This window comes from Neovison vison, chromosome 9 (assembly GCF_020171115.1).
Source record: "Neovison vison isolate M4711 chromosome 9, ASM_NN_V1, whole genome shotgun sequence".
Lineage (NCBI taxonomy): Eukaryota > Metazoa > Chordata > Mammalia > Carnivora > Mustelidae > Neogale > Neogale vison.
The window spans coordinates 81,958,128-81,985,248 of record NC_058099.1 but is presented as its reverse complement, the minus strand read 5'-3'; positions in this window follow the sequence as shown (position 1 = coordinate 81,985,248).

The window sequence follows — 27,121 nt, the reverse complement described above, 5'->3', positions numbered from 1 at the left end:
TCTGAAATGAGTCACTATTGTATCCAATGAATCTTAGAACTGTTGGCCATCCTTGATTAAACAGAAGTCCTTATATTGCAGAAGAGGTAATGTCTTGCTCAGTGTCATGTGGAACATTTGACTCTTTACCTGAGTGGGCAAGGCTGTCAGACATGGAAGTTTATGGTCTTTAGCATCTTGGACCATCTTAGACCCAAGAAAGCTTGGTAGATACAGAGGTACTGCCCACACTCTTGACTTCCTCCTTCCTACTAAGAACAGCTTATCCAGGGGATTCAAGAGTAGAACCATCCAATGGAAGCTCAGAACTAAAGATGAATCCTTCCTTGAGTGTTCTGCTACTGATGATAACAGAGCATGCTAGAGTCAGAGTTCAGGTTACAACCCCTAGTATGAACAGCCTATACTTTAAGATTGATAGAGGAAGTAACAAGAGGCTGGTTCTGGAACTCTACAGTAGCCTCTGTGGACCATGAGATGCTTCTGCAGGGTGCTGAGTATAGCTGGGTCCCTATCTCAGGCAGCTTTTAAACTAAAGTTCAAGGTGCCTCAGAAGATCAGAGCAAGGCTGAATAGTTGTCTGAAGAGAAAAGTCTGTGGGAGCAGGAAGAGAGTAAGTAAAAGATCCAAGAATTTTAATAAGATGTAGGCAAGAATGAGAGAGAGAGTGAATGGGAACAAGCCATATAAACATCACTAGAAGAGGAAGGAAGGGGGCATCATCAATAGAAAACTTTCAGCCAGGGCCATTTTAGTCTGAATAAAAATAATTGTAATTTTGGAATTTCTACACCAAAGAACATCCAACATTTACATATTGCCAGATCCAAAATGAAATATAAATTTTGTTGTAAATAAAGCAACAAGATTTTTATAATTGACTTTTAAAATTATCTGCTATCAAATAACTCATTTACTTCATGATTGACGGTGATTTCATTGAAATCATTATGCATTTCAGAATCCTTGCTAAGTGAGAAAATAGATGCTTCTGATTATTTTCCAGTTGTAGTAAAATTTTGCAAATGTTAAATTTAATGATTGGTAAATCTGAGGAGTATAATATTTTATAGGCATTAAATTAAACATTTATTAATTTTGAATTTCAACCTTCCTTTTAGAGGTAATAATGTTTTTTTTCAGGTGTTTAGCATTTTCATGGGTTCCTGAATAGCTCACAGGATATTGTCGCTGTGCCTAGAGTGACAGTTGGATAAGACAGCTGTTTCCAGCTGAGCCCACCACAAGGAAGACAGTTGCTAAGCCAGTTTAGACAGTTGGGTACAATTTGCAAGGAGAGTTCTCAGAAGATGTAGACAAATGACCTTTTTGTTGTCTTACCTTCAGTTTTACAATGGTGAGTTGTTTCTGTGGTTTACTTAATTGCATTCCCAACAGAAAGGACAGGAATGGGTCGAATATCTTCTGATTACGGGACAAACAGATTTCTGTCCTAAAAGGCACGTGGAAATTCTGGACATTGACTTGTCAAGGCAAGAAGGTGTTTATTTATTTGCATTGTATCTTGTTCCACAAAAATTTGAAGTTACATATGACAAATACACATGTAACACTATTGAGAAAATATTATTCTCTTATATGTCATTAGAAGAAGGGAAAGTCTTTGGAAAATTCTTTGGAAAGCCACTTGGAAATGTAGTGGAGACTTCAGGGCCTGAGTGACCACTATTGGAGGAAGTCCTCTTTTCCTACCAGAAGGGTGAGAAATTGGAAATTCTATGCGAACATCCAAGGAAAAAAGAACGGTACTGGAAGAGCCAGACCTTGCAGGGTGGCCTCGCATAGTGAAGAATTTGGAAGCATTTGGGTTTAAATAAAATTGTCAATGGCTTGTGGTGTGTTCTTTCTGGTGAGCTTGAAGAGGAAGACAAAGGGACATTGACATTTAAATTACACGCATAGCGGGTGTAATATAAATCAGAACAGATATTACAGAAAGGAGACACATGGAATACAGAGGAATCTACCTAAAATTAAGTTATGAATTGTCCTGATACATGTTCCCTAAGATCCAGAAATGATTAATTATAAGCTTTTTAGTAAAATGAATATTGTGAGTTGTTGGCATAGAACAAGATTCAGGACATTAGTCTGCTTTCCTCCCCTTCTTCGGGACCTCAGTCATCCTCATGCTGAAAGATGGAGGAGCCGTTGTCCAAGGTTCTCTTCTAAGCTCTCTTCTTTCTTTCTTCTTGCCTTTGGATCTTATTCTCTTGACCATACTCTCCTCTGCCCAATTTTTCTTCTTGTTAATGGTTAATTGCTTTTATCAATGATTTTACTGAGTCACTTTCAGCTTTTTCTTTTTCTTACTTTCTGGATGCAATCAGTTGATAAATACTATCAATACTACCTAGGAAATCTGTCTCACCCTGTATCAGCTTCCCATTGCCACCATAACAAATAACTGCAAACTTTGTAGTTTAAAACAACAGATTTATTATCATATAGTTCTAGAGGTCAGAAGTCCAAAGTAGTTTCTTGGGCTAAAATCAAGGCATCAGCAAAATTGCATTCCTTCTGGAGGTTCTAGGGGAGAATCTACCTCTTTACGATTTCTAGCTTTTAGGGGACGTCTGTGGTGTTTGGCTGATGCCTCCTCCCTCTACCTGCAGAACTAATAGGATAGCATCTTCCCTCCTATCTTATCTCTGTATCCATCCTTACATTTTCTCTCTCTGACTCTGATCCTTTTCCCTTTTTCATATACAGACTCCTGTGATTAGATTGAACCCATCCTTATAATTCAGGGTAATCTTCTAATCTGAGATCCTTAATCCCATCTGCAAAGTCCCCTTTGCCAGGTAAGGTCACATATACAAAAATACTAGGGATTTGGATGTGAACATCTTTGAGGGGCCACTCTATAGCCCAGTACACACATCCTTGACCAGTTCTCTCTCTCTTTCTTGTTACTATCCCATCTGCCTTACCTCATGTCTAGAATTTATAATAGCTTTAAAACCAGACTATCTCTAGCACCTCACTCCTCCCATCCAAAATCTGTACTGCTTCTCATTATCTCCTTGAAGCTGAGAACTGGTCACACCTTCCCCAAAGCCTTCCCCAAAGCCATTTAGTGGCTCTTTACATAAGCATGCAGAAGAAAGCCCCAAATTCTCACACTTGAAAGGTGGTCATTCGCACCATCCCCATGTTCGACCCCTCCGCAGGACTCAACCATGTATTTGTATATACCAGCTCTCTTCATGACTCCTTCTATATGCCCTGAACTTTCTCAAATATTTCCATCTGCTTTTAGAATCCCTTCCATTTATCATTTTCTTCCGTTCCTGCCTTGTTGGCTGAAGTTCAAGTTGTCAGTCAGGACTCAAATCAAATCTTCCTTTTCCTGAGGTGCATGAGTGGCTCTGTAGGTTGGGTGTCTAACTCTTGGTTTTGCTTCAGGCCATGATCTCAGAGTTGTAAGACTGAGCCTTGTGTTGGGCTCCAGGCCCAGTGGGAAGTCTGCTTGGCAGTTCTCTCCCTCTGCCTCTCCCCCAACTCAGGCACACACACTCTCTCTAAAATAAATAAATCTTTAAAAAAAAAATCGTCCCTTTCCCATTACAACTAGGTCTTTCAGTCTTCACATATTTCTATCATCTCTCTTCCTTCCACATCCCCCCTCTGCATTTTTATAATGGCATGGCTGTCGGTCTCCTCAGATTATGAGGCTCTAGTGGGAAGAGACCCTTACCTGTGTTTTTGAGATCTCACAGCTCTTAACAAAAATGTGTTGCTCATTGATTGAAGAATGTGAACAGATATTTGTCTTATTAACTATTGGAGAGTTTTTCTTTAAGGATAAGCCAAGGGATTTATAGATTTCCACTTAAAATCATTTTTAAATAGTATTAAGGCACAACCATAGAAGTTTTGCATATTTTGGTTTGCTCCTTTTCTGGCCAGAGGAAAGTTTCTCCCTTCATTGGACTAGGGAGTCCAAGTCTCTTGGGGAGGGTTAGGTCCCTCAGGTCTTTCCCAATTTATTCCCCCCACCCCCAGTAGCATTTCACATCTGCTTTGTCATTTGTGAGTCTCAGATATGGTGCCAAGGGGCCTTGTCTTCCAACAGATACTTCTTTTCAACTCTGTCTGCTGTGAATGATTCCTCTCAGTTCCTTATCCAGTCTATAATTCCCCATTTCTTAGCTGTATTGAAGGTGAGGAAGGCCTATCTGATCTCCCAAGGGGCTCAGTGCCAATGGAGTAATTAGCTAGGCTTCATGCCAATTCAGAGCTTTGATCTGAAAACCCATAACATTTAGTTTCAATACGATGGCAGAAGAAGGTGCTGGGCTAAAGAAGAATGCTCTAGGCTCTTCTTTCAGAACTGTGTAAACATTACCCAGACGACTTGAGAACTGGACTATATGAAGTGTTGTTGAAAAAAAAAGAGAAAGATTTATTGGTTCATTTTACTAATCAAACTCTGACAATGTGTTTGTCAGTTTGTGTTACTGTGGCCTCACAGTAAATTTCAACTAAGGCAGCCTCTATTCCAAAGCAATAAGGCAAATACAGTTATTGAATTGTGAATGGCATTTTTCTGGGCACAGAAATCCTCAATGTGAACAGATCTGCTTCTGTTAGGATGTTTATGACTGTAATGAACGTGGCATCAGGAAAAGCCAACTGCATTTTTTTTCCATCTTAAAAAAATCAGGGAGGAAAAGAAACGTGGTATGACATATAAAAGGCACCTTTGACCAGAAGACACATTCCGGTTTTGTGGCCACCAGCTTAAATACAAAAGATTTCTGTTGAAGTGAGGTTTGAATGGCTGACAAGAAATAAAGCAGCCTCAGAAAGCTGTCTGTCCATGTGAAGTACTTTGTTGGCACCACACAGATGTGGCAGCTGCATTCAGTATCCAACTGGGAGCTATAGATTTTTACTAATACTCTTGGAGAAAGAGACTGGCAAATACACTCTGTGAGGTGCGCTCAGAAGGTTAGCTCGACTGCCAGGGAAGCCTGTGGAACTCCAGAGGATGTCTCCACACTTCCCTAATGCCTTTCTCTCATCAGTGGTTTGACTGCAGCTTTTAAACTTGAGAGTGAATCATAATGGAATTGCAAAGTGGTCTCATTATGTTAGATGGATTGCAACGAGGCATAGTGGAGGACAGTAGGGATGGGGGGGAGTGTCAATGGCGGCTGGCAGCAGGTTTGGCCCTCGCTCGCTCAGTTAATGAAGGCAGTGGTCTTTGTGGGTGACTGGCAGGGATTCTAGGACAGACACCCTGTCTTAAAAATACCTACCCTGCTGGCCTGCCATGATGCTTTTTATCTCAGCCTTTAAATACCTACTGGCTAAGGTTTAGAGGTCTTTAACAACCAATAAAATGCCAGGGCTGCTGGAATGAGTCATGTATTCAACCATATTAGCACTCAAGAGAATTCCCTTCAAACCTCTCTCTCTCTCTCCTGTGTTCCTATCTGCTCCTACTGTGACCACTCTGCCAATGTCCCTATTTGTCTATAATTTCTCTCACTTCCTCACCACACACATCTAATGAGTAAGAGTGTTGTCACCTCTACCTCTGGGTTGATTTCCTCCATCCCGGGACACCACACTGGTCATCTCTTGACGGTCTCAATGCAGTATGCTTGGGTGTTCTGTCTTGGCTCCTGGACAGCCATTCTCTTCATGGCCTCCACTTGCCTTTCTAAAACACAGGTCTGATCTTGTCACCATTCCCCTTAAAACTTCTCAATAACTCCTTAGTGGCCAAAGGATTGTCCATATCTTATAGTTTGACAACAATGACCCTTCACAGATCCACCTCCCACCATCTTTCTCTTCTATTCCCTGGCTTCCCACCGTGGGGGAAATAGTCACCTTTCCCCTGATTGTAACAGCAGCACCTCTGCTGATTTTCCCTTATTACATATGTTCTTGCTCTTCTCCTTAACTGAACTTTCCATTCATCTCTGCTTCTAAAATTTCTTCTTACCTTCCCAAACCCAAAACGTATGTTAATGCTGTTTCTGCAACACTTCTAGACAAGACTTAGCCAGTCCCTCCTCTGCTCAAAATAATTTGTACACAACTCCATCAAAGCATTTTCCAGACTGTTAGCAACTTTCTCCTCACTTCCTCAAAGGTATAAATAATGTAACATTCATCTCTAGGTCTTCAGTGCCTAACACAATGGCTAGAATAATAAATCTCAATTTAAAAAGCTGACTTTTATAATTCATAATTATTTTGTTATGAATTATAATTATAATTCATAACAAAATGAACCATTCTTGGGAATTTGTAGGTATGATCAATTACCCATATAAATAGTTATATTTATGTAGTTCTGTGGCAAACTGTAAAGTAAGAGAAACAAATCTTTATTTGTATATAATTTTCTCCCCCCCCCCTTTTTTTAAATACCATTCCTCTCATTTTCTCCCAGGAAAGGCTTATGCAATGTGTTCCCTTAATCTTTAATGACAAAACAAGCATTAAAGGGGAGACTACTTTATCACAGATGTTTGGGGGGAAATGTTGGTGTCAGGAAATAAGGCAGACCAGGTCCCTGCTTTCATGGGACTTGAAATCGAAGTTGTGTAAGATAAACATCAACTAGACAAATAAGTAAATAAGATCTTTTTGGATAGTAATCATTGCTATTTAGAGAAATAAAAGAGGAGACAGAGGAGCGATTGACTGGAAGGCTCTTTCGGATCAATGCTATCACATGTCCCTAGGAAGGTGTCATTTAAGCAAAAAGCGAAAGACCAGGAAAAAGATCCTAACCAGTTGGTGACATGATGTGGGTGAAAATGGGGTGGGGTGGGGAGCAGAGATAAACAGCAGCTTTTGCAAAATGTCAAAGAAGGGAAAAGTGGTCACATTGGGGAAGAAAAGAAAGACCCAGTGACTGAAGAAAGACATGTAGGGGGAAGGGTAGCCACGATCTGATAGTGGGGCAAGGAAAGGTGGTGTAGCACAGGCTGGCATGCTTTTCTGACCATCACAGGAAGCCTTCAGAGGGCTTTCAGTGGCAGACAAGTGTGAGGATAAAGCTGGAGATCCAGGCCCTCTGGAACTGGGATCTGGCACAGCTCTCGAAGGTTTCATGATATCATTTTTCTGGAATGTATGTGCACCTCCCTGTTTCCCAGCTCTTCTCTCTCTCTCTCTGTCTTGATCTCCTTTGTTCCCATTTGTCTTTCTCTTACTGTTTTCAAGGACTCTGGGGCATAATTTAAAGAAATCAACCAAAGGATGTCTCTTTTTTTCCTTGTTATATTGAAAATTTTGATGTTGGTTTTGTTTCATGCTCTGCTCTAACTCCATTTATCTTCTAGTGGACTTATGCCCTAGGAAGAGGCAGTGCATGTTCCTGTGGGTTTGCAAAGTTTTTGTGTACCACACACATATCTTAATTTGAGAAACATTGGGAGGTGAGATAGATTGACTTAATTTGAGTGAGATGGGCTAAGTCCCACATGGAATGGGCATGCTTGAAGGGGATCTTCAGGGAGCACCAGGAAGCTGTGGGGAATCCAGGTAGAGAAATGTTTTGCTAGTGAGCAGAATAAAGGGAGCAACACAGGACAAAACAGTTGTGAAAGGAGGAAGTGAAAGGGCCCCGGAGGCAAATTACTTATCCCTTCACTTACTTTACGATATATCCAGAAGGTCAGTTCCATAAGCAAGGGCCTTGCTTAATTTGTTCACTGCTGTATACTCAGCACCCAGAGCACTGCTTTATACAGAGTAGATGCTCAGTAACTATTTACGGAGTGAGCCAATAAAGGAATAAATGAAATATTCAACAAACATGGAAACCAGCAAAGCCTGCAGCCACTGTACTGATCTGAGACTCTGCCAGAAGAAGACTAGGAAAAATACACCATGAATGAAGAGGTCACTTAGTACTGATCCTGGAATATTATTGTTGACATTCGAAGAGGGAGGGGGAAGGGGGAAAAGAAAAGAAGAGGAGCACCCATGATATTAAAGATGCATAGGCCAAAAAACAAAAGGAAAATTAGAAAAAGAGAAACCATAGGTATAGTTTTAAAATAGTATGAAGTTGAATAGAGATTGAACATATTTAATCAGACTATAAAAGTCTTTCATAATTTCTAAGATGACAGAGAAACCCCTTGAAAGGAAGTTTATGAAGCACCGCTCCAATCAGATTCAGAGCCTTTTGGGACCATTTGAGTGATAACTGTGTGGGTGTTACTCCCTGTAGATTATCATTTTCTTTCTGAATTCATTTCCTCCAGCAGGAATGAGAGCCTGCGTCACTCACAGGGTGTTCTTGTGTGATGTGTGGGTTTCCCTGCCTGAGAGCTTATAGAATCACAGGGCTCGTAGTGAACAGGTCACGAGAGGCTCACTTGCCCCAGGTGGGAAGGCTCAGTCATCATCCAGAAAGACAGGCTTGAAGATGCCCAAGCCAGAGTGCCCAGAGCTCTCTTTTCAACCAGTTGTGTTGATGTTCTATCATTGTGTCCAAATGTCCTTCAAGGCTCTGCTCAAATGCCCCCTTCCCTCTCTGACTTCCCTAAGACTTCCTTCCCCTTTGCTCCCACTGGGCTTACCACATATCTGTAGTATTATATTTAATCATAATATAGAGAGCTCAATTACTGACATGCATTATGTACCACACAGTTTATGCATATACTCATTCATATCATTCATTTGTGAGTTTTCGAACACATTTTAGACTTAAGACACACTGTGCTGGGTATATTCTTGGGACTCCAAGTCATTCAAACATGGCAGCTGCCTTTAGGAAGCTTAGCGCATAGAATGGGGAAAAGGTGCCAATATCATTTGCTGAGAGGTTACTATACTTCTGTTCTTAGGCTGGATGCTTTGCATGTATTGTCTCTAAAATCGTAATAATCCTATAAGAAAAGAACCAGAAAGCATGCACTTAGAGAGTAAACTGATTTGGTTGCTTCAAGGTCACATGATTAGGAAATGATTACAATTCAGGTCTGTTTGGTTCCCAGCTACATTTATTCCCTAAATTACGTTCTTATGGCTATTCTCTGCTAGTCAGTCTCCCCTGTAATGGCAGCTGTAGCTGTCTGCACCACCCATCCCCCCCCCATTTATTATACTATCATATCTATGGGTTAGTAAATGTACTTCTTTATTACTAATTTCTATCAGAGGGTTTAGGATACTGTAGGTGCTCCATAAAGATTTGTTGAAAGGATGCCTTCGTGCCTGAATGAGTTAGGGGGCTTCCCACTTCAGGGTGGTCTGGCCTCAGTCAACTCAGCTCTCTTCCCCAGCTCTTTGCATCTATCACCTGATCAGTCAGAGTCTGGCCAGGTATTTGAAGCAGGAAATATTTTAATACAGGGAATTAGAGGCTTGCATACCCATGACGAACTCTGGGAGCCAAGGTTAAGAGGGAATTGCTGGTGCCCAAGAAATCCGAATGTGCAGGAAGCCATGACAGCCACACAGTGATTTTCAGTAGGATACGGGAACCTGCGAGTCACCAGCCCTCAGCTGTTACTGTAGAAAAGTGGCTTCTTCTTTCTGCTTTCCAAACCCTGAGTGAGAACCTTTACTTGGAAGTATCTGACCCAGAATCCTGGTGGCAGGGGATTCTGGGAAGTATAGTTTCCAAAGGGAGAGCAGAAGATGGCGAGTGATCCTGGGTTGACAGTCTGGCTCTTGTTGAGTGCATGTTCCTCTTCTCTTTGCTTCTTAGATAAAATTTCTTACTTTAAACCCCAACACTGTTGCCTCAGTCAGGCAGCAATTTTGTAAGTCAACTTGTATCTCGCTGCAATGCTAGCATCAGCAACACTAGAACTCTGCTGGTAGTGAAAGGAGATGCATTTTTAACAAGGACAAGGGAATTCTCCCCCCATCCCCGCCCCCACTTTCCAACAGAGACTAAATTATGAGGTCTAAAAGGGCTTCCAAGTAGAGCCTTGACCAGTGCTGAATCGACTTGAAGAATGATGAAGGGTTGGCTTCTCTCTCTCAGCAGCTGTGAGTTTGGTCAGCCCTTTGCAGAGTAAGAGGAAATTTAATGAACCCAAATAAGACATGATCCTTTGTGGCTATAAAAGTTACACTTTGAAAAAGCTCAGCTGGTCAAGAGCCACTTGAAAATGATGTTACTGCTGGGGAACTCTGTCAAAAGTCCACTCCTCTGGGTGAGTTTCCTTCTCTTTGAGGGAAAACAAAGAGAGGTTTTACAAGCTAGAGAAGGGTCATTTTGCTATTTGAAAGAGCACATTCAAAAATTGAGGCCCCGTGTGGTTGGGAGACATCCATAGTCAGTACTTGTTTATTTGTCCAGCTTTACACCATGTAAGTGATGCAGAATCCTTTCCGCCTCTAATAATAACACCACCATGGCCCTGAGTTAATGGAAAGCTGGCATGGCCAAATGAGAGCCGGTGCTCAGATTAACCACTGTGGGTCAGACAAGTCCACAGTCGCGGTTGGGGTGGGAGGCCAACGAGTGGAGGGAAGCAGAGCAGAGGGAGCCCATCTTAAAATATTTTTGCTTCATCAGCAGATTTAACACATGAGATTTGACCACCAAAGTCATCAGCTGGAGGGTTTTCGAAAGGATCCAGAGAAACAACCACCTACTTCATATTCTGTGGCCTTTAATTGTACAAGCAGCACGTTTTAGAAAGCTTTTGTGCCGAGAAGTCTTCATTTTGTAGAGCACTTTGCTGGCTCATACGGTAGGCAAAGGTGCTTCAATGGTGTAATTATGATGTGTTTCCAGTTTGCCTCAAATTTTGATTCAATCAGAATCCCTCAGTCTGACAGCCTATAATCAAACAAAGAGAGTGCTCTGGAAGCAGGGGATTAACAGAGGGGAATTAAACTGTCGTTTTCAAACAGCTTAGACCAATATGAAAGCCCATTTAGGAGTCTCTCCATAAATATCCCTTTTGTTTTGTCTAATTGCCGGTTTGAATGTATCCGACTCATCAATGGGATTAGGGTTAATAGATGTTTGGTCACGCAGAACATGCAGAGGAGGAATCTGATACACACACACAAAAATTGCCCTTAATGAGCTTAGCAAATGTTTGCCATATTTTTAATGAACCCTGGGGCTGTCATTTAGAAGTGCTTAGCAACTGCTTTTCCATCCTTGGAAATGGAGCGACCGAAGGACATTAACACTATGTACACCCGTAAATAAGAGGAACTATTTAAAGACACCAGCCAGGAGGAGGGAATGATGACATCTCTCTGTCCCACAGCCAGTGATACTTAACACCCTGGGTGTGGGTTCAGTGTGTGACAACATAGCTGAGAGGCTGGAGTTTCCCGAAGGGCACTGAGGGGCGTGAGGTTTTTGCGAAGGGTCAAGTAACCGCTTTCTTTTTTTAAGATAAACCTGTTGAGGATGGAATTTCCCTGCCTCCTCCCCCAGTCCCTGCTTCTATTTTCACACCTTCCCACTGCCCTCTCTGTGTCTGTGGAGAGGATTGTGAAAGAGGAGAGTTCTGTGTTGGAGCCGCTCCCCCAGGCCACAAAGCAGGCCACTCCCCAGCTCAGCCGAGGAGGTGGGTGTGGGGGTGCCAGGTTGGCAAGCGCTAGGGATTGATTGCTCAGAAGACTGAATGATCCATCTTGGGAACCCTTGGGATTTGGCTCCGAAACCATTGCAGTTGGCGGTAATGGGGACTTATTGAAGGAGGCCATGTGGCTTGCACTCTCAGAGCCCAGACTGGCCCTAAAAGAATCAGGTTTTCCTCGGGGAAGGTTTGATTTGATAGACAGAGCACAAAATGTAAGTCCAATGGATTATGGTTAGAGCAAATGAAGGATGTCTTAGACCCTTCGTTTTCATAAAGCCAATTGATTTCAAGGACTTCCTGCTCCCTGCCATCTCCTGCAGCCCTGGCTCTCAAGGAGGCAAAAATAGATATAACCTCGTTTAAAAAAAAAAAAAAAATCACGGACTAAACACAACCACTTTTCAGCTTTGCTTGAAAATGAACAACCCTCCTGTGATAGCAGCTGGACTTTTGTGTTGAATGATGGGATCATAACTCTTATTAGAACAGAACTAAGAAAAGGCCATTGCTGGCATTGTACGGGGGAGCTCTGCAAAGTGCACAGAATTATAACATTTTCTCTGGAGGGAGTAGAAGCAAAAAAAATCAGTGTCTTGAGGGAAAAGGGCTTGCCTGTCTGTTTTGTTCTTGTTGCTCTCCTAGTGGTGGTAGTGGTAGTGGTAAGGGAAGTGGTCGGGGTGCCTGTGTCTGTGTTTATGTATTTTACTAGTTATTTGTCATCAAGTGCTCCTTGCCCTCAAGTGACTTTTAGGATGCCTGGTTTGATGCATGAAGCTAGAGATATTACCAAAGGCTTTATGGCTTCGTGGTTAAAAAAACATTGTCACCAACAAGCTATTTTTCTTTCAGAAGTGTCTAGATTCTTGGCACCCACGCCAGTGGATCAGATGAGTTAAAAAAAAAATCATTTGTTAAGGGGGTCCCTGAGGCCAAAGGTCCCAAACCCAAGCACCAAGTACCAAGTCTAGATTGGTACTAGAGTTGAATGAATCCAGGTGGACGAAGCTGTAAGGAGTGGTAGGAACTGCAGAAAACTGAAAACCACACATGCCCCATGTGAAGAGGGCAGTGACTACTGTGCTGACTGTCCTGACTTGTGAACTCCCTAACTTGTGAACCAACCCTGTCTCATGCCTCTTAACTTTACAACTGCCTGGGTTTCCAGAATTTAGGCTTGATTTTGACCTTGATAGCAGTGATTCACTGGTTAGCTTGTTTTTTGCTTTTAATACTGCATCTTACATTTTCTTTTAATTTAATTTCTTTTAATTTTTAATTCTGAGCATCATCCTAAATCCACATCTCTGCAATGAATGAAAGAATGAGGCAGTGAATAAATGAATGGTCCATGAATGTGTGATTTTTTTCCCTCCATCTCTCCTTCTTTCCTTTGCTTCTGCCTTCCTTCCTCTTTTCCAGGATATATAAAGATAAACAAGGAATAGACTCTCTACTTTGTAGGCGTTGCATAACCTACATAATCTAGAGGGAGCAGTGAAAACCATATACACAAACAGTTGTAACAGGAGGGGAGGGGCTCAAGTTGGGAAACACACAGTGGGCTTGGGGAGATAAAGAAGGGATCCTCTGAGTCTCATCAAGCCATGTCATGGAAGATCTCACAGACCATTGAAGGTGTGTTAAATTGTGTGTCGCTATTTGCCAGGTGTCAGTGTTGAGAAGAATACTCTATGAGGTTATAGGACAGCTTGTACAAGGAGGCAGGAGAGTGAGAGTGTGACTTGCTTGGAAAATTTACAAACATAGCTGTAGATTGAGATGCTCAATTGTGGCTTGACCCTAATGCAAAAAAGTTCTCTCCTGCTGGCCAAACATCTGAACCTAGACCAGGCAAAGCCCTCTGGCCATCTTTCTGGGTGATTCATTTTTCAGGGACAGCATTTGGCTGTTTAATGAACAGCAATGTGTCTAAGACAATGCTTATGTTTTTTGTCATCTCCCAAATATTTTTTTTTAAGAATCTTTCAGTTGTCATGCCGATTCAAATCATTCCAGTATGCCTTTCTGAACACCTACCAACGAATGGCAGTGAGCCATGGAAGGTGGAGTTACAGAGGCTCTATATCATCCCTTCTCTTCTTAAAGAGTTGACAATCTCTCAGAAACATTGATGAGATTACTTTAAAAAAGGGTAGGGGGAACTTTTAGGGGAAAGAAGCCATATTTTTATAAAATGAACAAACAAAAGAAAATGCTTTGGCTTATTTGTGACTTTTCAGATTTACTATCAGAGATTTTCTTAGCTAAGGCACAAGAGGTTCAGTGAGAATTATCTCACTAAAAAAATGGTAAAAAGATGCAAAATTTAGATCAAAATCCTCTTTGGGAATGGAGGGAGGAAGGACTGGCCAGAAATCTTATGTTAGTCTATTTAGACTTCGTTCAGCCTTTTTGATGTCTGGAATTGGCTATGCTTATAAATTTCATAAATTAAAGTATCACTGTGTAGCTTTGAATGTCTCAAAAATTTAATGCACGATGCTAACATAAGGCTGGTATTACAGGGGAAAAATGCTAGTTTACCACTGTGTCTGTCTTTGGAGAACTTAGATGTACTCTAAATATGATACAATCAAGAAAGGACAATATTTTAAAAGCTGGCATTTTCATGAATATTATCTATTCCTGATTTTCCAACTGATCTTTTTTTTTTAATTTAAAAAATGGTTTCAAGTTGTGGTGTACATATAACATAAAGTTCACTATTTTAACCTATTTAAGTGTATGTGTAAGTGTATGTGACCTATTTGTTTTTAAAGAGGGACAAAGCTTATCCCAAAGTATTCTTTGGAGGAGGCAATTCTTAAATGTTTGTATTTAGGTTGGGAGATGGAAAAAGTCCTTTTCCTAATTAAGTCAAAAGAGAGAAAGATTAGAATTTTACATTAGTAAATAATGCGTTAGCTTTGGATTTCTTACTAAGAGGATCAAAACATAGGCCTGGAAGCTAGAAGCCCTTGGTTCTCGAGTGCCAGCCCATTGTGGAAGGAGCCTGCTGAGGCCCAGAGAGGGAGTGGGAACAAAAGTTTATAGCTGACTGGTTGGGCTCGTTTCTAGCTGAGCTATGGCCACTGATCTATTTGGGTCTTTTCATGGGTGGTGGGCAATATTGGGTTATTTATTCTGACAGGAGGCTAGATGCTATTTCCATCTGCCTTGGAGTATTTGAGGAGATAAATGTCTGCCACATCCTGATAAATGGCCTCTCTGGTTCACTGCCAGAGAAACTGAGTTATGGCTCCTATATTTCATTTCAGAGAAAACTTCAGCCATCTGAAGTGTGCAGAGCAGCCTTCCATTTGACCAGGACAGCAAAGAGTTTCTCTGTTTAAAGGATACCGGTCTGCACAGTAGCTCCTTGGGGGGATTGGAGGGTAGGGGATAAATAGAAAGCACTCTGTAAGTCAGACCAGTAAATCAAGTGTAGTCAATTCAAAATATGAAAAAGAATCCAGGGACCAAAATGTAATACTTCTATGTCCTGGCTGGGTTTAAAATCATCTTTACCGTCACGCTCACATCCTTAGTCAGTTAAAATCATCCTAGAGCACATTATCTTTAAAAATAACATGGATGGGATGGGCATAAGCATTTAAATGCTATCTGGAGGATCATAAGTTATTTATTTTCATAAGAAATATGAAAAAGATACATTTTTTGCACATACATCAGTTATAGGTATCAGTGGATTGAATGAAAATTTATTCTAGAGATCAGCTGATTTTCAGATACCAAATGGCAAGGGGATTATAATTGTAAATAGGTTTGTCGTGAACTAGTGTCACGCGTATATATACAGCATGCATTCATCACTTACTGATACGTGGACACCTACAAATGCTGAGCGCCTTGTACTGATTGGGTGGGGTGTCTGCTGCATGGAAGGAGGGGAAATGTTTCAGGTTAATGTAGCCCAATGGGATGTGTGAGGTCAGTCCCTCCAAGGGAGCTTGTGGTGGTCACCATGACCTTTGAGGAAACAGACAAAACATAGAAGGAAGACCCTTTTATGCATTCTTGTTAGCTCAGAAGTGAGGTGAGCCAAGAACTCCCTTGGAAATTCAATCAAATTGAGCAAAGTATACCTATGTGCCAAACTGTATCTTTTCCAGTTGCCTGGACACCGAGGCCATCCTTTGTGAAAAAGCCATTAAGATGGGACAAAACCATGCCATCTGAGCAAATGTTAATTGCAGGTGGATCCCGGTGGGGTCAATGTAGCTCCACATGGAGAATGGTCTGGGGTGGGGTTTCGGAAAGTTTTGTGCCATTGTGTTAGACCTGGAGGAAAGACATGGAGTTAGGTATAAAAGATTTGTCCTGCATTCAAGAAAATTCCTCGGTATGAAACTCACCTGTTATTCCCCGCCTGACTTTGGTCAGTTGTGACTTCATGCAGCCTTGTTTAATTGAAACATACTTGATCATTCCTGGTGGAAAACTGGAAAGAAGTAGAAGCTCGTCCTCCTAGGGCACCATGGGAGTTAGAGCACAAGAGGCAGACTGCTGCTCGACCCAGGGAGAGGGGGGGCCCACACGGGTATGTGTAGGGAGTTCCAAATAAATTTGAATTTTTCTCATAAATTTGACACTGGTAAAAAAAAAATGCAATTTCAGGATAACTTTTCTTTCCTAAGCTGATGGTACAGTATAACCTGGCACAAATTTTTTGAAACACTCAGAGACACAGAGGCAGTAAACACTGAGTTATGAACATGGTTCATGCAATAATTAACCTCAGTGGAGAATGCCTAATTTTGAATCCCATATAAACTCCCCTAGGAAACCTTCTCTGATACCTTCAACCACCTTTCTGCATCTTTACATGGTGAATTATCTGCCCCTTTTTCCTAGTCCCAAAACATTCTGTGCCTACTTCTATCATCATACTATGCACATAATCACTTGTCTTTCTAACTAGACACATATGAACTAATTAAAAATGCATTTTTCCAGCATTGAGCAACTTGAGTCATTGTAAGTGTTCAATTAACGTTGAATGAATAGTTGTCTCCAGAAAAATCCTGAAGCTCAAGAGAAAAAAAATATTGTTTCTTGCTGTTTCCTAAATAAATTTAAAAGGGTTATTCCAAAGCAGAGGAAAATGGGCAATAAATCCAATTTCTTAAGATGGGACATAGTTCTAGTTGGTAAGTGGTAGAAAATAGTGACAGTCAGAAGAGGAGTCACCGACTGTAGAAGTCTGCTAATTCTGAGTGCTGTGGACTTAGATTCTGGGCTCATTCATGCAAGGAAGAGCTTGAAATGACCACACTTTGAGCAAAGCAAAGCAGGCAATCCCTGAGGTCTCCTACCAAGCAGGAGTCATGGAAGCAGCAGCCATCTATGCATCCAATTCTTGACGTCACCACTTACTTACTCTGAGATCTTGGATAGTGGCAGTAGGAAGTCCAATCTTCCATTGGACTTCTTGTCCGTTTTGCCTCTGCTTTGGAATAACCCTTTTACACTTATCTAGGAAACAGCAGGAAACTTTTTTTTTTTTTTAATCTCGAGCTTCAGGGTTTTTCTGGAGACATCTATCATTCAACATTAATTGAACACTTACAATGTGCTTGATATGTGTTTGAAAGGATAATTGACACACAATATTAGCTCCCTCCCTCCTTCTGTGTGTCAAAAGGTGGTTTGGTTTGGGCTAGGCGCTCTGAGAACAGCACCAATTTTCTCCTCTGACGCACCAAGATCCTGTTCTCTAAGGCAGACCCTGCATGAATTTGCAGGGAGACTCAGCAATCCTTCTGCACCAACCAAGTCATTAGAATTCATGAGTTTCAATCTCTCCTTCAGTGGCTCTCACCTCCCAACCAGTACAAACTAGCTCTATGCTGAGGGAAGCTCCCTTAGCAGAGAGCAAAGAAGCACATTCTCTTCCTTCCATCAGCACCACCCTTTCAGACTTGCAGGCTGAGCTCTCCAGAGCCAACTCTAGTCCAGGGAGAGAGAAGATGGGTCTTACTGAAGAGGTGTAGTTGTGTCTTTGAACTGGATTCACATTGCCTGGATTGTGGCAATGCTTCTTCAGAACTGAAAGTTGCAAAGTTTGAATGTTGTGTCTTGAAGCCAAAATGCATTTGTGGTAATATTGTTTTACATCTGTCTATTAGTACAGATTAAAAACAAAAACAAAACAAAACTATAAGAACAGCCATAAAGCAGAATTCACCCTTAACTTCTTCAATTGCTGTTAGTTTCAGGAGCCAATTCACGATGTCTTTCCCTATTCTACCGGGTTCTGTAATTTTGAGACTCTTTTCTCATCACTCATGAGATCTTAAGTATATATACTTACATGGGGTCACTTAGCTTTGCCTATATTTGACATATTTCCATAGAAAAATAATCCCGTTAAGTCAAATACAAACCCCACATATCCCCTTCAGAAGCATAAGCTTAAAATTTTTTTTTCTTAATTTACACAGAGGTGAGCTTAGGAATATTCCTGCTCCATCTCCTTTTTCTTTTTTTTTTTCCCCTCATGAGGCCAGTGATCCATCAAAAATGATAAGTATTTATAAAGGGAGCAAATGAGACCCATTAGATTTTATGCTACTTTTTTTTTTTAAGTGTAGAGTTTCTCTACATCCATTTAAATTAGACTTTGCTTTAATAACCTATCAAGGGGTGGATACAATTTCAATTGAGTAATGCTAAGATAGAAGCTGGAGCCAGGCCAACATGATTCCAGTGTCAGGACCACACCTAATTATTTTGACCCAACCAGAGATACGATGCCTTGTCTTTTTAAACCAGCTAAACTGAAGGGGAAGCATGCCAGGGAGAGGGTGTGCCAGTTTGGCCTTACGTGCCCCAAACTTGCTGTCTAGGTTGATTCAGTGGAAAGAACGTGGGCTTTGTAGACAAACCTCAGATTGAATTCTGGCTGTTGCACTTCTAACCTTGAGGCCTTGAGCATATTACTTAACCTCTCTGAGTCTCAGTTTCCTTTCCCATAAAACAGGGATTATATCTCCCCTGCAGTGCTGTTTGTAAAGATGAAATGAAATACAATAACTCATGTCTGTTCTCTGGGCTAGCACAGGGTGGCTACTCCAGAACTATCCATTTCTTTGCTCCCTGTTCTTTCTAAGTGTGTGACATTAATGGTGGACAATGTTTTGAGTGAGTTATTGAAAAGAGCTACTTTTTTACAATGATGCTGACATTCACCAGATCTTTCACACTGAGAATAGAAATGTTCAGGAAAGTTCTAGAGAGATGGTACGAATTAGAGCAGGATCCTTTCTTAGTACATTCTTCTCATTTTCCCCCTCTTTTAGAGAAGAAAAGGAAATAATAGTCCATGGGAGGAAAATGCGTTCAGATTTCCTTTCCTTTTCTTTCTTATATTTTATTTTATTTTATTTTAGTTCAGTTTGGTTTTTGGTAGAATAGAGAACTTGCACCAAATCTTTAGAGGCTACAACAAGTTAGCCATCTTCATGTTCTACCCTGGATAAGACCTCAAGGTTCACCTGGGCAAATGTCCTTCTCTGTGACCATCTTCTGGAAATCAGAGAGAAGATGCAGTTTCATTGGTCAGCATGTAAAGTAGCAGGCCATCCATATAGGATGTGATGTGCAAAGTACCAGTAACTTGACATTCAAAGCACTTTAACTCCTGTTTCCATAGCTACACTGTAATCCAGACATTTGAGAGGCAGGCCTGCCTCTGCCAGGCCTGTCATTTCAGGGAAATAAATTAAGAGAGCTGATGACAAGGCCTGGATTATACAATTTCTTTAAAGTACAAAGCAGGCCTGAAACCTAACCAGGAACGAACAGAGTTCAGACAAAATGGATAAAATCCATTTCCAGTAACCTTTGTAAGAAAATTTGAATGCAACCTCCTTTAGACATTTTGTTCCCCCGCTCCCAGAAGCAGCTTCATATGCTGCACCTGGCAGTGTGATTTGCGGCACCATATTTTTCTTAGTTTTAAGAGGTGATACCATATTTTTTTAACTGGAAGTTTGGAAAAAATAAACAGATGGGAAGACACTGGTGGTGGGGAGGCATGATGGAGAGAGAAAAAGACGGAAAGATGGGTGAGGCAGGTGCTAAAGGGCAAAGCTTCAGTACCAGACACTGAGATATTTGCATATTCACAATATGTTTCTGGCCCAGAGCACATTTCTCGGGAGTTCTGTATGTATTTCTAGGTCTCTATATTTATCCGTGTCTCTGGCTACATATGTAAGACTAAGTTTGGAGGTGGTGTGTTTGCTGGATGCTTTGCAGCGGTACTCGAAGAGTTTCATGTTAAATATGCACTGACTGGGGGCGCCTGGGTGGCTCAGTCATTAAGCATCTTCCTTCGGCTCAGGTCATAATCCCAGGCTCCTGGGATGGAGCCCTGCATGGGGCTTCCTACTCTGCAGGAAGCCTGCTTCTCCCTTTCCCGCTCCCCCTGCTTGTATTCTTTCTCTCGCTGTGTCTCTCTCTGTCAAATAAATAAAATCTTAAAAAAATAATAAATATGCACTGGCTGGTGATAGAGGAGCTCCTGTCACATAGAAGGGGATGCGGGGGACGGTAGACTGGAGGGGCGAGGGAACATTGGCTCAGCTCTGCGGCAGGTTGGCCAGTGGTAAACGGCCTTTCACCATTGTTTTCATCAAGTGTTTCTGAACAAGTTCATTTATTTTTGGAGTCCCCATAACACAAACAAAAGCAGTCTCATAATAAAATCGGACTGTGCCACATGGGAACAACTACCCTTCTCCAAAAGGCCCAGGCCAAGCTCCTTTTTTACCTCATGTGCCAGTGAAGTTCAAGGGTAGATAATTCCAGTGGGAAATCAGGTAATGCCTGATTGCCCGAATGCTATTCATTTACTGATTTATTTTGGTAAATAAGCAAGAAAGAAAGTTGTTTTGGAAGGGAAGAAGTAAGGAGAAAGGGAGTTAGAGGAATGGATTGTGTTCCTCAGCGTTGATCTTTGAGACGTTCTTACCACGAAAAAGAAACGGTAATTAACTGATGTGATGCAGATGTGAACCAACATGGAGGTGGTGATCATTTTGCCATATAGCTAAATACATCAAATCAACCCACTGTATGCCTTAAACTTATGCAATGTTATGTATGTCGATCATTTCTCAGTAAAGCCGGGAAGAAAAAGAAGGTATTATTATAGGGCTCTGTGCTCTCCCAGCGATGTGGCCGCTGGCCGTCATGGGAATGTGCCAGTTGTTAATCAGTTTACTTTTTGCCCTTTTCTTAGTGTTGGTAATACCCACACCATTCAGACTCTCTGTACCAGGTGACACTGATGACTCAGCTGGTTGTTATTTCTTTTCTTTTTTAAGATTTTATTTATTTGAGAGAGAGAAAAAGAGAGAGAGCAGGCACATGTGCATGAGAGTGGGGAGAGGGGCCACGGGCCTAGCAGAGCCCCTGCTGTTGAACACAATCCCCAGCTGGATCCCAGGACCCCAGGATCATGACCTGAGCCAAAGTCAGACACTTAACCAACTGAGCCACCCAGGTGCCCCTCAGCTGGTTATTATTTCTAGCATCTTCTAGAAAATTTGCTTTGGGGAACAACATATTAAAAACATTTTTATTGGATTATGTACAACATTAAACATTCCCTTGTAATGACGTTTTAAATCCATTATTTCATTTAAAACTGTTTTACAAAGGAATATCGGCCCATGTGTTTGCTTCCAATTAGGTGGATTTATTTCTTTTCTCCAAACTGAAAAACAAAATATGAGAATTAGGAAGTAAAATTATGAACACATGAAAAGTGAAGAAATTTATATGATCTTGTTGGCCTGGGGGGGATATGTGTGTGGGTAGGCATGTGTATATACCACTCACACCCTCACCCACACAAGAACAGTCTTTTAGTGTTTTGTTCATACTGGAGTGAACTAGATGCAACAAAGTTTAAGCTAATGTAATGTGGAGAACGTTTTGAACATTGATTATTGTGCCTTAGTCATCTACCTTTGCAAGTGCAAGCTCTTAATCCTGTCCTGTCCAGTGCATCCATCTGCGTGGGGGCCATGAGAGGAGACCGATAATCTTCCATATGCAAACTGAGACCAGGCAGTGGGACAAACACGTGTCAGCCACACTATTGAGCTGAGGTGGGGATTTTCCAGTCCAGATTAGAGAAGACCCTGCTTTAGCCCATGATGGACTGACCTGCCTAAGATAATGAACTTTGGAGCTAGTGGATTGCAAGTGATAAGACCCCCTTTCCAGACTGGGGGAATGGTAGGAAAAAGAAGAGAGAAAGGGAGAAAGAGGAGAGAAGTGAAGGTAAGTGGGTCCCAATTTTCATCTTTTCCAGACTTCTTTCCAACTCTTTTGGGGCTTGGGGAAAGCCGTCTTGCAGGTTGACCCATGCAGTCTGAGGCCCCACCATATCAGAGTAAATCATGGTGGCAGAGATTGTTCTAGGGCCCCCAGGACCACCCCCAGGTTTGATGATGCCCTAGGAGGATTCACAGGACTTGCATATAGTCTGTTTTATGGTTGTGATTTATTGCAATGAATAGATACAAAACAATATCACCAAAGGTAAAGGAACCTGGGGTGAAGTCTGGAGGAAAGCAGATGCAGTCTTCTGTGAGATCTCCCCTGTGAAGTTGCATGGGATGTGTTTGATTCACTCCAGCAATGACTGTGACAACACACGTAAAATGCTATCTTCCAGGAAGCTCATTAGAGAGTCAGTGTGCTGGGGTTTCATTGGGAACTGATCAGGAAGGCATTCTCTTTCCAGCATGTACCAAAACTCCAGACTCCCAGAGGAAAGCAGGTGTTCAGTATAAGGCTCATTGTCTGCACAAATGTTTTAGAGAAACCAATTCATTCTTATCAGTTAGTATGGTAGGAACTCTCCCTAGTTCCAAGTTCCCAGATGCCAGCTAAGGGCCACCCTTGTGAGGGGGCTGTAGGGTAGGATAGCATTTTCAGGCCATCTGTAACTTTTTTGCACCGAGGGTGATCAGGCAGAGGGGATATGAGGATAGAGTTTCTTGGCAGCCTTTGGTTCTCAAATGGCATGGGTGCTACCTTAAAAGACCATGGGACTGCCATGGGGTCCACTGTGCAAGGAGGGATGATCTCGCCAGAGAGGCTAGACTAGGTGAGGTTCGCTGGTCTAGATGGAGGATTTTGCAGGATTGGTGTCTGTAGTGAGCAGGAGTGAGGGGAGGTCAGATTGTTCAGGGGAACCCCATCTAGAGCATTTCCAAAGGCAGAAGAATGTATCAGCCCTAGACAATTCCAGAGACCAGTAGGAGCCATGATGACCAGGAAGATAAGGGAAATCCCTCCAGCAGCCAAATATCCAGGGCCTGAAAAAGCCCAGAGGTCCCTTCTCCTCATTGCTGGGGGACACGAGGCACCCTCTCTCCCAAGCACTCCAGTGCCCTTTGGGATATAAACAGAGAAGCAAGGAGAGCCTGAACATTGCCTGGGTGACTGCTTAGGGTCTAGATCATTGCTCTAAGCCAGATTGTTTACTGAATACATTTCCCTCCCTCCTCAACAGTGGGTAGGTATTTGGAAGTCAAGCCAGATTAGCAACTGAATTTTAAGTTTACATTTTTCCATATGTCAGCATTATAGTATAAGTTGAACTCTGTGTCTTCGCTACACTAGTAATTTCTATTTAATTTGTGAGAAAGAATATTATTTTATAGTTTAAAATTAGTGTTTACCATTTCAATGCCCAAAAGTTTTCTCCTAAAAAAGTTACCTTAAAAAGGTATCTTCTAAAAATGAGAATATGTTGCCACTAGATGATAGTATTTTCCAAAGTGCTCAAGATTCAAAACCTAAGACAAATCCCAAATATAAAGCTCTTAACTCCAGGTAAAGTGAACAATATGTGATAGATAGTCTATCACCAGATAGATAGATAGATAGTCTAAAAATCACCACCAACAGTCCCTTATCTCCCTGTTTGGGCGAGCTGATTCATCTGTTAAGTGGAGACACCCTCTCCTTAAATCTAGGCTGGTGCCTCAGCCCTCTGATTGGCTTTGATCAATAGAATACAGCAGAGATCACTCATGCCAGTTCTGAGCCTAGCTTTTATGAAGGCTGACATCCTTCTTTTCTCCAGGGAAGCCCACTGCCACGTAATAAATGCGGTGCTGGGAATATGCCCAGTTAGGTATGTGCCGAGGCCACAAGGCGGACACTGAGAAGCCCCACCAACAGTGAGAAGTGAGCCCCAGACCTGCCCTGCAAGCCCAGTTGAACTGTCCAGCTCATTCCCAGCCATTGAGATCATCTCAGCTAAGATCCCAGATACCACAAAGCAAAGACACTCTTACTGTCCAAATTCCTGATCTATGGATTCATGAGCAAATGAAATAGTTGTTATTGTAAGTCACTAAATTTCAGGGTAGCTTCTAATGCAGCAATAGATAACTGGAATACATTTAAGTTACCAACAGAATTAAAAAGGTAACCTTCAAAAAAAAAATAAACACAGAGTCTTTGTTATCTACATGAAATAGTTTTAACTCAGACTTTTAGAGTCAAATTATCCTCCCAATAGCATATGATTACCAAATCTTCCAGTCATTTTGACATGAAAATTTTTTGTGTCTTTTGACAGTACAGATTAAGGAACATAAAAATTAACTGTTTTTTTTTCCCCAAGTGGAAGTAGAAAACATACCATTAATTCAGCTGTGCATTTATCATTACCAGTATTAACTGCTTTGGTAAGTTGATTTCAGCTTTTGCCCAAGGAAATGTTAAAAAATTTTTATTACAGAATTTCCCCAAAATATACAAAAATAGGAAATTAGGATAAGGCAGTTGCCATGTATCTTTCAGGCAGATTCAAGAATGATCAGCATTCTGCTTTTTTTCTTTTTCCCCCTAAAGAATTCATGTTCTGGCAAGAATTCTCACAAGCAGCATTCTTTCTGGGCACCTGTCTCTGAACTTCATGGCAGAAACTGGAAGAGAAAGAGAAAGAGAAGAGAAGTGTCCTTCTATGAAAAAATCGAGAATCTCCCATTCTCACATCCTGCTCCCAATTTCTTTAATCAGGAGACTTACTTTCCATTTAGCACTCTAGTTTGTACATGGAGGGATATTGACTCCAAAACCGAGATGACGTGCTTAGCTTTACTGAGTTTGTAGCCATGGCTGGGGTTCTGCCTGTAATAAGTGTCTCTGATATAAACACTTCCAGAACCCATAGTCTAAAGAGGCATCCTCCTGCAGAAAGTTTGAAACAAAATTTAAACAAGATTTTGATCACAGGTTTATAATAATTACAGGACAAAAGCTTTGGCTTAAGATGTTTTAGGAGTTGCTGGTGGGTCTTTGTCTGAGAACGTAGTGTGTGTTATACATTAGCTGTTTAATGTGTTCAGTTGTTGAATCCAACATTGCTCAGAAGGTTTAAATATTGACAGTCATGAAAACAAACACTAGTTCATGTTCCCAGGGCCTAAAAAGAAATCAAAGGAAGCCTAATAGAAGGCAGGCTTAATCATTTTTCTCCATCCGACTAATAAAGATGTGGAAAACTGACCTTCAGTTTTACATTTAAGTGGTAATGTTCGTAATTACATCTGGGTTACAGAATGTAATGCTATGTTTCTTCTCCATAGTTGTAAAATGAAAACTGATCTTTTACATAGGCCACCGTCTAGATCATGTGACCATGGCGGGCTTAATGAGAATCAGGCAGCAGGCCAAAAGGAAATGTGTTAGAGACTCTCTCCCTCTTTCTTTCTTGAGAATCTGTGTCAGAGTTCTATTTGTCTTGGGGTCAGAGTTCTTTCTGTCCGTTTATGGATATGGAGAGGCCAGAATGAAAAGAGCAGAAAATTGGGTGAGGATAAGTAGGTGAAGTAGGAATTTGCTGAGAGAAGGCTGGTCAGTATGTTGGCAGGCCTACTCGTCTGGGAAAGCTTTTGGGAAGGCTGGCTTTGTTTGTTATTAAAACTGTGGTAGACCCTGAGTGTGGAGACACGGGTCATAACTGTTTGAGAGGTAGTTCTCATTGAGGTAAGAAACTTATATTTATCATATGTTGCTTTTCAAAGGTTGTTCTTTCAAGAATTTGATTCTCTTAGAAACACAAAGAAGGCCCTGAGATATCAGATCAGCATGTTGCCCTGTTTCCTAACTATGGCATGAAAAGGACAGAGTCCTGAAAAGGGAAGCTTTGGGTGAAGGTTTTGACTCACTTTATTCTAGCAAGGCCTATGGCTAAGTAGCTAAATTTACTTGGATTCATCGCATGATGTCCGATCTCTTTCTTGCTTTATATGCAAAATGAAGATAATAAAATCTTTACTTCCTACATGAAAAGATTGCTTTAAAAATTCAATGGCATTGACTGGTGGCTTGAAAACATAACTGAAAAAGTTCAAGTAGAGTATGAAGGCCTGGTTGTTGACATTTGTGTATTTATGGAGTGCTGACCTCATGCAGAACAGAGCCTTTGGAAGAGAAGTTTCAAAGAAACATGTCAGTTATTACTACTAATATAAACAAGATTGTAATCCATAAGTAAATCATTTGTTCCTGAGACTAGGAAGTTAGGTAAAAGTGAAATAAACACATGGATTTTATCATCCTTTTTTTTTCCCTTGTAGTTGGCATTCACTGGTACATCAATAGGTATTTGCTCTTTATTCAAAGCATATATATGCTTGGTGCAGAAGCCTGCACGCGCACACACACACATTGTATTTCTAGGAACTGCTGCAGTCTTATAACCCTAAGCACAATCAAAATGGGCATTGTTGATTGTGAAGAGTTAGAAACGGAGAGCTCTCTAAAAGCCTGGGCTCCACCTGGGGAAATAAGTCACCATAAGAACTTACTACCACCTTCTGCTTCTGCTTTCTATTACTGCCTAATGAACCACCCCTAAATCGAACAGCCTAAAGCAATATACATTTTATTGCTTATGCTTCTATGAATGAGGAACTATGGCAAAGTTCACTGGGAGATGGCCCAACTCTTCTGTATGTGAAGCTTCTGTCAGCTGGGGCAGCTCAGCTGAGCTCAAGGATCTGATCGGCCCAGGCCCTTTTGTCTCCTCCACACTGCTTCTCTCTCCAAGTGGTTTCTCACCCACCAGGGACTCTCTCTCCTTGTGGCCTCTTTTCCAACAGGAGCCAGGATTTCTTTCTGAGAGGGGCAAAAGGAAGCAGCAAGAGCTCTGAAGACCTAGGCCTGGAACCAATGGCAGCATCCTTCCCTCTGAAATCTTGTTGTATGAGGAAAATGAACTCCTGAATCTTTGCACCATTTTGCTGGGGTATTCTGTTCTGTGGCTGAGTAATTCCTTTTGGTGACAACCCGAAAACCTGGCTTATCGGAGGGCTGAAACATTCTCCTTCTGTCCCCTTAGTTTTCATCCTGGAACACAGAGCTTTCCTGGGGTAGCCAGGAATCCCACTGTCTGAATGACCATTTGAAATGAGAGGAGCAGGCATTTCACCATTTTGTTCGCTTTATGCGGGGGAAGGGGTATTAAGTCCTTGTTGAGAAGACAGGTCAGC